Source organism: Hoplias malabaricus, chromosome 3 (genome assembly GCF_029633855.1).
Source record: "Hoplias malabaricus isolate fHopMal1 chromosome 3, fHopMal1.hap1, whole genome shotgun sequence".
NCBI classification, from domain to species: domain Eukaryota; kingdom Metazoa; phylum Chordata; class Actinopteri; order Characiformes; family Erythrinidae; genus Hoplias; species Hoplias malabaricus.
This window is the reverse complement of record NC_089802.1, coordinates 50,629,052-50,640,196: the sequence shown is the minus strand read 5'-3', so window position 1 is coordinate 50,640,196 and position 11,145 is coordinate 50,629,052. Positions and strand designations below refer to the sequence as shown.

The 11,145-nt window shown below is 42.1% G+C and overlaps 1 protein-coding gene across 1 annotated transcript in view; it reads right to left on the bottom strand.

Annotated features, from left to right (window-relative positions):
• grm2a (glutamate receptor, metabotropic 2a) overlaps positions 1 to 6,065 on the bottom strand; it is a 56,996-nt gene extending 50,931 nt beyond the window's left edge. The window contains exon 1 of the mRNA XM_066664135.1: positions 5,471 to 6,065. The gene's annotated coding sequence lies outside the window, so the exon portion shown is untranslated. The remainder of the gene's footprint in view (positions 1 to 5,470) is intronic.
• Between the last annotated feature and the right edge of the window lie 5,080 nt (positions 6,066 to 11,145).

Below are 11,145 nucleotides of genomic sequence, written 5' to 3'. Positions count from 1 at the left end.
CATGTCACGACATTGCTAGGATACCGGCAACTGATTGCCTCAAAGGTAATAAACAACATATTAAGGTTTATAACTGAAATAAAATGTCAAGAAGGAAAATGATACAGATTTTAATATTAATACAGTAGTTTCTAAATGTGAATGAAGAGGAGGCAGCAATGTAATGGTCTGCTTACAGGGGGATCTATTTGCTCTTTAGTTGCTTGTCCCAAAATAACCAGGGTTATTTTTATCATTGTTCATAATAATAATAATAATAATAATAATAATAATAATAATAATAATTTTATTTATTTGTAAAAAATTATTAAATAATACAGGTTTATTGTAATTTTTAAACCCATAGTGGATTTTTACTAAGCCTTTTCAAGGTAAAGTTAGGTATATAACGGACATCATATATATTCATTCATTAATTATCTGTAAGCGCTTATCCAGTTCAGGGTCGCGGTGGGTCCAGAGCCTAGCTGGAATCATTGGGTGCAAGGCAGGAATACACCCTGGAGGGGGCGCCAGTCCTTCACAGGGAAACACACACACTCACACATTCACTCACACACTCACACCTACGGACACTTGTGAGTCGCTAATCCACCTACAAACATGTGTTTTTGAAACCCACGCGGACACAGGGAGAACACACCAAACTCCTCACAGACAGTCACCCGGAGCGGGAATCAAACCCACAATCTCCAGGCCCCTGGAGCTGTGTGACAGTGACACTACCTTCAATTCGATTCATACACGCCACCCTTCCTCCCTCAAAATACTACCTCAGTAGACAGCACTCCTGTCGTTTCAGACACAGCCTAGGTTTTGGGACAGACCTACTGAGATACTTAAACTCTTGGTGTAGGTTCTCAGCCCGTACAGGAATGAACAGCAGCTGAGTTGCTCTTAACCTCTGCAAAACGTTAGGTTATTACTTCTTTACTCTGATAGATATCATTGTAAAGTGCGGACATTTGTGGAGACCCCCTCTAACAAGGTTTTAATCATGAATCAAAGCCCAGTTCTTCTCTCACGGCCAGCTGTCCACACTCAGGCCACTTTACAGCTGTGAGGTCACTAACTTTTAAGACAGATCAAAACTAGACTGTAAAAGGTTTAGTCGGCTGACCTTTCCAGATGGGGTCAGTACTTGGGTCTTAATAAGAGAATAGAGTTAATTGAAATTTAAATGATATCCACCCAGCGGAGAGAAGGCCAGAGTAGCAATTAATGTACTGTCACTCATTCCTTCTCTCTCCTTCTCTCTCACTCCATTTTTCCAGCTGTCTCTCACTCAAACACACTCTCTCGCTCGCTATCTCTCTGTCTTTGTCTCATTTGTCTCACTCTTGCTCACTCCCTTTCTCTCTCTTTGTCTCATTCTCTTTATCACACACATTCTCTGTCTCTCTCTGTCACTCTTTGATTCTTTCATCTCTATTTTTCTCTATTTGCCTTTCATTCTCACCTCTCCTTCACTCTCTCGCTCTCACTCAAAGCCCCTTCTTCACTATCTGTTTCTTTATCTATTCCTGTATTTCTTTATCTATCTATCTATCTATCTATCTATCTATCTATCTCTTTTCCTACTCTCAAATGCTTTAAACTTGATTGAGTTTAGTCACATGATCACAGCATTATGTTGATCTGTGTAAAGTTTTGAGTCTTAACACATCTTTTAACAGCTCTCTCTCTCTCTCTCTCTCTCTCTCTCTCTCGTTATTAGTGTGTGTGTGATGGGTCAGGCAGTGAGATGGATGCTTTAGCGGAGCAGCAGCTCTGAGGCTGTGGGCTTTTTCCTGCTGTTCCCCACCCACACTAACTCTATACATTATTCACACTCCAATCACCAGAGAGCCGGCAGCCAGGCCTTCCCTCTGCCTTTAAACACATTACAGCAAGCCTGATCTGGCCCATTATGGATTTATGTATGCATGCGTTCCCTCACTCAGCCTCCAACCTATATTCTTAATTCATAATAATGTCCATAATGCAGAAAATCACATATGCTCAGGTACAGGTACATGCACATGGAGTTTCAGTCAGAGGCTGTCAGCACAGACTGCTGTGTTAGGAAATACATGCAAGTGTAATGGGACTAATGTTTTTACATGAAATGTGCATTTACTGGTCATTGTACAATGTACAATCAAAAGTGTCTTCCACATTTAACCCATCCATGGCAGTGAATGCACACACACATGCACACATACACACACTCCTCCCATGCTTAAGTGAGCCTGTCCCTGGGGTCGTGTTTAGTCCCAGGGCTCTCCCATTAGTTCCTCATTAGAAATGTCCTTTTACACAGTGTGTCCAAACGTTTGTAGTCGCTTTATCCAGCTTTTCCATTATGGAGTCCCTGTGCTTTTGGGATGGCTTTATGCTACTTCTGTACTACACTGCTGTGAGAACTTGCTCTCATTCTGCCATGAGAACATTACTGAGATCAGGTACCGATGCTGGATAATTAATTCTGGAGCACAAACAACATTCCAGCTCATCCTTAAAGTATTAGACAGTGCTTGTTCACTCCAGAGAACACAGTTACAGCAAAACACAGCCTTCTAGCTCATGCTAGTGGGGAAAAAGTGTAAATATTTTTATCTTTCTTGTGATTGGCTGAGAATGTTCATAATTTCAGATGCACACTGTCTGATTGGTTTAGCACTTAGTAAGGTTATGGTGATGTATTGATCTTTCTTAAGGCTGCTGACTAATCTGAGGTTTGGTAATCTCTGTTCTGCCACACACACACAGGGGGCACTTAAAGCAGTCGGGGCACTTATCTGGACTCCTTGAGCCTCGGTGGCTTAAGCTCTGTGGCCTGTGTTGCGAGACAGTTGTCAGGGCAGGAAAGCTGCTTTCTCTTCCTCAAACCCCTTCAACCCTCTTCTCCTGAGGGAATTAAGAGCTCCAGGTTCAGCGCCATCAGGAGCCTCTCACCTCCGCATTGATAACACTTCAGTGCAGTTCATTTCTCTGAATCCTTGTGTTTCATTCAGATAAGGAGACGTTCTAACACGCAGTGTGTGATAAAGCACTTTGGCCACGCTTGGAGATGAGCTTACAGCTAGCTCCAGAGACTACACAAATACACCCCCCCCCCCCACACACACACACACAGACACACACATAGTGAACTGTGGGCACAATATGTAGGCTTGCATTTATTGTGTGTAGACTTTCCCTGACCTTAAAAATGAGTCTCACAAACCTAACCCTAAACTTACACTAACTTTACAACTAAACCACAAAAGCCCACACACTGTGAGTGTGTAAACAGATTCTGGGCTCCACAACATGGTACACACATACACACAGCTTCCTGTGGCTGACTGACAGCTGGGATACAAGTAAAGTGATTCTGCATTAAGGCTAAAGGGGCTTTTCACATGTAGAACTTCAGAGGACCATAAGAGCATGTTCTAGAGCCCTGGCCAAGGCTTCAATAATTCACACTAATCAGAAATCTGCTGCTGGGCTTTCCGTTATTCCTGCAGCCATGCTTGAAGTTCAACTACTCACATCCCACACTTGCAGCTCTCTAAACACGAGGTGTTAAACAAGCTCCTTGCGCTGGAAAGGCAACACTGAATTGCTTCTCTTTCTGATTTACAAAAAGCCTGAACACTAGTAACAGCAGCGTAATTCCTGGAATCTCCTCCATTCACTCTCAGGAACACTATCTGGAGTCTGTGTATGTGTTATAGTAGAACACGTGACTTTACTGCACAAATACTCAACATTCTCAGGTTACAGTGTGCCCTAACAGTGCATTGCTAGTTATGTTATCAGCTCAGTGTAATCTAATCTAATCTGATCAACCTAGACTTGTCCTGTGTAAAATTACAACAATTTTAATGCTATTACAACACTATTATATACATTATACAACACTATACTTATCAGCTGTATCACTACATGATCAGTTCATTGTTAATAAATAACCAGTAGTGTACACTTTACACATTATAACGTTTTTCATTGACTTTCATATATGTATTAAAAGTAATAATAATAAAAATGAAATGATCTGTAAATCAGAAAAATACCAGAAAAACACTCACAAGTCTGAAATATGAATATGATCCTTGCTTAGAAAAATACCCTCCACATTCAGTTTGAATTTCAGCAGCTCATGAGCTCGACGCACAGCTGAGCACCGTTCTGTTTCTGAACTGTTCCGTGCTGAACACTGCACTCAGCCTAGGAGCTGAACCCCTGCACAACACCTCAGCTGCCGTGAAGACTCTCTCTTCACCTTTAGATAGAGACTCAGTTCCATCTCTTAAAATATGCAACTAGTCACAGAAATGAAAGGCTGTTACATTGTTATACACAATATATCATAATAATAACAGAATCTTATTATTATGACTCATCCCAAAATAATGACTTAGTTAATCATATGAATTACTATCTCATAATAATGCCTTATGATTTCCTGTTTCATAATTATATAAGATCCATATCATGATTCTTTTCCATAAAAGGTGGTAAAGATGCCAATAATTATGACTTAGAATCCAAAATAATGACTTTCATTTACTTACGTTTTCCGTAATTATGACTTGCTATTACAACAGAACCTCATTAATATGATTTATTACGTCATAATAATTGAGAACGTCTCTCATTATAATGACTTAATTTCATTATTTATGAGATTTGCTATCTCATAATAGTAACCAGGAAACTCGCGGTAACTACTTTCATTTCATTTAACGACAGTATCCAATCATTTGGCGTTACTCAGGGTAATGAGAAAGTTTCTCATATTGTGACTTTTTTAGTCTCTTAATGGGAAGGGACAGGGGTTTAGTGATAATGAAAGAGAAAGCCATGATTATAAGACAGTCAGTTGCCATTAGGAGAAACTGCTTTAGTAAATGGTTATGGGTTTTGTCACGTGGCGGACTTCAATAACGAATAACGAACAACTAGACCAAAAGAATAACTCCTGTTAGAAAGGGATATATTCTCCAGACACGCCCCACAGCGCGGGAATGTGCTCTTGTCGTGGAGCCAGTTTTTTTTTTTAATGGAAATAGCAGTGTCTTGCACTGAATCGAAATAGAATAGCTGAGGATTAATGATTTAATAGTGTAGAATCCCTTACCTCTGCATCATTCTTCATAGAGAACAGCGGAACGCATCTTTCGGTCTTAGATCGTTTGACCAGTTAGACTTTAAAGTGTTTGTGTTACACGAACATTTAATTCAACACCTCATTCTATGCCTCCATAGACTGGATTCGATTCAAATGTGTGCCATATGATGTATCTCTCTCTCTCTCTCTCTCTCTCTCTCTCTCTCTCTCTCTCTCTCTCTATCTATCTATCTATCTATCTATCTATCTTCAGGGAGAACCGTTGTTCATATTTGAATCAGCTCCATTCAGCTTGGCACTCGTGCATTGTAATAAATTCCATCAAAATCACAGCCTGTGATAAAAGTGAATATAAAACACTCCTACCTGAAGTGTCCAGCCGCATCTGAAGCGTGCATGTGGAGTCTCTCCCCGTCACTGACCGTGTCCCGCGCTGCCGTGGCTGGTGGACGCCGCTGTGGTCAGTGGGGAAGTTTGTGCGTGGAGCCCGCGGAGCTGTCCGCGGTGCTGAACTCACTCACTGCTCGGAATTCAACCTAGATATAGCGCCGTTAGCCGCGCGCGCGCCAAACCTAAACTGTCCGCAAGCTTTTCCAGTGCATCTCTCACAACAACAGCAACAACAACCACATAAACATCAACAAACATACGTTAAGACTAAACTCCACCTAGCCCTAGTCTCGAAAATGAACTCTGAATGTCTTGCATTGAGACTAACGCGATGCTGAATCTATCCGCGCGCGCTCGAACTCCGGACCCCTCACGAGAAGCTTGATCCCCCCCAAAAGACGAGCATTTCGCGGCCGTAGAGGAGTGGGCTGTCCTGGCGGGGGGTTGTTGTACGGTTTTCCTGACATTTAGCAACAATAAAAGTTCTCTGCGCGCGCGAGAGGAAGCTATGCGATGCTGCGGCGCGTGCTCTGAAGTGGCCACAGCGGCGCGCGCTCCCTACGCACTAATCTGCTCCGGCCGTCTATCTCTCTCTCAGTCTGTCTGTCTGTCTGTCAGTCAGAGCGTGTGCGAATGCGCCGACCCCCCTCCAGGGCGCGCGGATTTTGTTGGCTGTCCACGCACCGCAGGGCTGTGGCTCGCGCGCATGGAGGCGGTTTGGTCAGAAAGTCGCACAGAGAGTCGACGCTGTTTCACTTTTGGGACGTGCGACAAGTTTTGACTTGAGGCCAGTGAGAGGCAGAGGGAAGGAGGGTGAGATGTCCCGCGGGAAGAGAGAGAGAGAGAGAGAGAGAGAGAGAGAGAGAGAGAGAGAGATAACAGCATGCGCCCTGACCTTTACCCTCCTCCTATAAATGGGAATTCTGGCTGAGCCAATGGGAGTTAGTGTAGGGCGACTACGTCTGTGGTCCTGTGAAAACTGATAAAATATTAAGGACAAAGTGTTATTACAGAACCAAAGCCTGCCCTGACTCTGTGCTTCTGCTCACAGAGCACCTTCAAGATGTGGTCAGTTTAGAGACAAGCCATTGTTGATGTGCCTGCACTGCTGAGCCACTGCTGAACCAAAACATTATGTGTAGTCCCCTGGTGCTTCATCCATCCAAGGTCAGGGCTCTCAGAGAGCACAGTTCACTCTGGGTGAGTAGCACGGCCCTCCCCGGCATCTACTAACCTTGTACAACCAAAGTGGGCAGTTAGTGTTCTCCTACAAGCACACTGAGCTGTCAAATGTACGTTATAGTACATACTTACACATTTCCTACTCTCCTTATTTACTAAATGCTTTCCATAGGCACCAACAATGTGCAGCACACAGACAAAACCCCCACAGATACTGGGAGAACACACCTCACACACAGTGATGGAAAAGTGAGAGCTTAAAACCCAGGACCCCAAGCCCCTTGAGCTGTGTGACAGTGACACAACTTGTAGCCCAGCACCATGCTGCCCACCTTGGTTATACAGGTGGACACGGCGATGACTGAGACTAGGAGAAAACTGGACAAACATATAAAAGCAAACAAAACCATAAAGGATAAAATGTTTTTAAGAGGGCGGCACAGTGGTGCTACGGGCAGTGCTCCAGGGTCCTAGCGCCCCAGGTTTGACCCTCACCTCGGGTCACTGTCTGTGAAGAGTTGAGGGTGATCTCACTGTGTCTGTGTGGGTTGCCTCCGGGCGCTGAGGTTTCCTCCCACAGTCCAAAAACTCATGTTGGCTGTGCACATTTGTCTGTGGATGTGAGTGACTGTGTGTGTGTGTGTGTTTGTGTGTGTTGCTCACTGAGGGACTGACACCCAGGGTGTGTTCCTTTGCAGCCAAGGATTTCAGCTGTGCTCCAGACCCACTGTGACCCTAATTAGGATGAAGCAGTTTTCAGAATAAAGCAGTTTGAGTGGAAATATCCAAGAGGGACAATATAGTGCCTTTTGGCTAAATGCACTTTATTAAAAAGGCATTTATTGGGCAGTTTTTATAGGGGACCAGGCAACCTCCCAGGCCAGTGCTTACTCACAGAGGGGGGGAGTAAACCACAGGGTAGATGTATAAGGGCGGTAGAAAAACACACAACACAAAGCCACTGCCCCATTCACAAAACAAACACAAAACCTAGCGCTTTTATAATGCAAAACAAAAAAAAGAAAAAAACTCCCTTACGATTTTATAATGCTACTATGGGTGAAGACAATTTCTTATCCATACCCCTACCTATACCATACCCTATTTTTTTGACTCTCATCTTGCACCTTGGAACTGAGTTACAAAGTGTTGTGATTAAAATCTCTCCCCTGTGAACACACAGTGCAGCACTTAAAGAGCCTGATACGTCATCAGAACAAAAAAAAAACAAAAAAAAAAGAAAAAAAGCAGTGCTTCATTCCCAGGCTAATGCTGGAGCTCTGTAGGCAGCTCTGCCAGTCCTCATTGATATCAGAGGACCGCTGCTGGACTTATTACATATCACTCTTTCATAAGAAGCTCAATTCAGCTTCTTATTCAGCAGCTTTTTGTTCAAACCTATCAGTTCCACCTTAAATGTTGCAGTAGCATCAGGCACCAAAAAGACATTTGCCAAAAAAGGTGGAAATGGAAATTTACTAGCTAACTACCAAGACATCAGCTGTTTTACACTTGTTATAAGGTAAAATGGCACAATACAATTAAACTACAATAAAATAAGGTAATACACTGGTTATTATTGTTTGTTCATATTAAGTACTAACATGTGTGGATGCTTTTGTTGCTTGTGCTGCTATTTTGCTAGTGATTCATAAGGCACTCATGACACTAAATTTGGAGAGTGCGTCTGATAAAGTTTCAAGGGCTATATAGCCTTACCTTTTGGCCTCATCCCTCTTTCCCAACAAAAATCGAGACCTCCCACCCATATGGGAACAGAGGGGTATGGGGAAAAGTGCATTCTTGCTTTAGTGGCACTGGTGATATTGACATTTTGGTGTAAGTTGTTACGCATTAAACCAAGTAGCCATTTTACATGGCCCCACATTCTTAAACCCCGCTACTGGCACAGTATGCAGTGGTGAAATGTATATATCACTGCTATATAAAACTATATAAACTATATAAAACTATATATCTATCAACAGGAAATCCACAAGAGGAGGAAAGATTAGGATGTGAATGTGAATAAATAGGTAAACAGTGCCCCAATGTAATCTTTTCCAGGGCAAAAACTCCTATTTGATATTGATATTCAAAGATGTTCTGATACCAACATTTACTGCATTTTGTAATAATCCTTAACATATACATTAATATGTACAACTGAACAGTAATCTGCAGGAAACCTGGGCTGCCAGGCATGTTGCTGTTGTTTTCACAGTATGTTTATGGTGTATGAAAAGCTTAAGATCAGATTTTTGTGTATGAATAATAGATAAATATGATTTTCAAGGGGAAATATATTTAAAACCATTAAGCAAAACAGTGTAAACTGCAATAATCTTTCTGTAAATTACAGTACCCTTTTAAAAATATCAGTTGCCGGTTGATTTTTGCCATGAATACTGAGATTTCCAGTCCCCAGCATGTCCGCCTCCCCTTCACATTCTCTACGGCTCTCCAGTCTGAGGTTGTTAACGTAGCTGACCAAGCGCTGACCCTAGAGCCCTGCTGACACATGAGCAGCAGGTCATTCGGTCCTGCGCCTTCTGTGCTTCAAGAAGCAGCTGATGACACATTTATAACACATTGGTAAGACCAAGCCCTGCTGAGGCCGCTCTTGTTGAGTGCTGTAAATATTGATCATGACTGTAAATAGTAAACACTCATATCGTCCACTAGGAGGATCAGCATTAACTGCTGCTTCACAATAAGATCGAGCCGAACTGAAGTGACACACACCGGGGTGTGTGTGATCTCACACATGCATTTTAATCCTCAGTGACCTACACATTCAACTGTTTCATGACCCACAGGATTCAAGCACTGCTTCTGGGACACTGGAGGACAAAGAAGACAGTACATTGTACCTGATGTGAACATGTGAAAGATCAGTTTTGCACTGATTTTTTCAGACTCACTGATTTGGGAAGACTTTCCATTTTTGTTATTGTCTGGTTTCAATAATGACTTAAGGTATGGCCATACAATGTATTTTTAACTACATAATCTACTTTACCTTACACTATGTTGTGCTTATGGCTCTTGACCCACCACAGTCTCTGTGCTTTGGTTCCCGAAAGGTGAAAAATCTGGGAGCCTCAGGTCATATAAATTATTGTATACAATGTGACTTTATAAATGACACTGTACAAAGGTAATGTTAGTGTATGCTCACAAATTAAAACATAATGGTAACATCATAAATGATGTCTCAAACACATTCTGAATAAATATCACTTTGATGTCACAAATGATGTTGCAATTTTAAAGAGATATTGAGATCTCATAAATAAAGTTGTAAAAATTATAATTATGTTAAACTACTCCTTATATGAAGAGATACCTACAAAGATTTCTTAAAACATGTGTACGCATTATATAACATTTATAAATGAGTTTTAAATGAAACCCATAACTGGTATAACTACAACAATCAGACTTATCTTTAAAACGACTGAGAGGTGAATTGAGTATCATTGATTATCTCATTACACTGTCACCTGTGAAGGACTGGGATATATTAGACAGCAAATGAACAGTCCATTGATGTTGGAAGCAGGAAGATGGGTCTACAAACAGGTCCAAGTCTTACAGGGTGTTCCCTGTATTTAGTGGTAGTACTGACAAAAGTGGCCTAAGGAACAGTGAACTGGCTCATGGGTGTCTAAGGCTTTGTGGTGCATGCAGGGTCTGGCTTGATCTACGATAAAAAGCTGTCAAAACACATAGTGCATCTCAACTTGCTGTGTACAGGGCTGTGTGGTCACAGAGTGGTTGGAGTGTGACCCTATCCACCAATTAAAGTGTTATCATTTGGCAAATGAGTAGATCCTTGTTTATAAGTTGTTTGACCAGAGAAGGATGGGTCCCCCTTGTGAGTCTTGGTTCCTTCCAAGGTTTCTTCCTTCAACTTCAAGGGAGGTTTTCCTTGCCACTGTTGCCTTTGGCTTGCTCACCTGGGGATATTAATTGAAATTATAATTTTCAATTTTTGTAAAGCTGCTTTGTGACACCATCAAGTTGAAAAAAGTGCCATACGACTCTTCATGTATTCATGTGGACGTAGCTATTCATGTGGACGTTACTTTGACACGTACCACCAACCTAAACAGTGTTGTAGAGCAAACACACCCCTTCATTGCCATCTTATTTCCTAATAGCAGTCTTCTATTTGAGCGAAATAATGTGCCATACAACTGGTGGCACAGTTCAGGAATGGACTGAAGAACATGAGAGTTGATTGGCCCTCCAAATTCCCAAGATAATCCAGTCAAGTGTCTTTGGAATACGTTGGAAAGACAAGTCAGATCCATGGAAGCCCCGTTTCTCCACTTACAGTACTTAAAGGATTTGCTGCTAAAATCCTGCTGCCAGATACCACAGGGGAACCACAGAAGTTTTGTGGGGTCATTTCCTCAAGGGGTCAAAGCCGTCTTGGCAGCATAAAAAAGACAATATAAGGC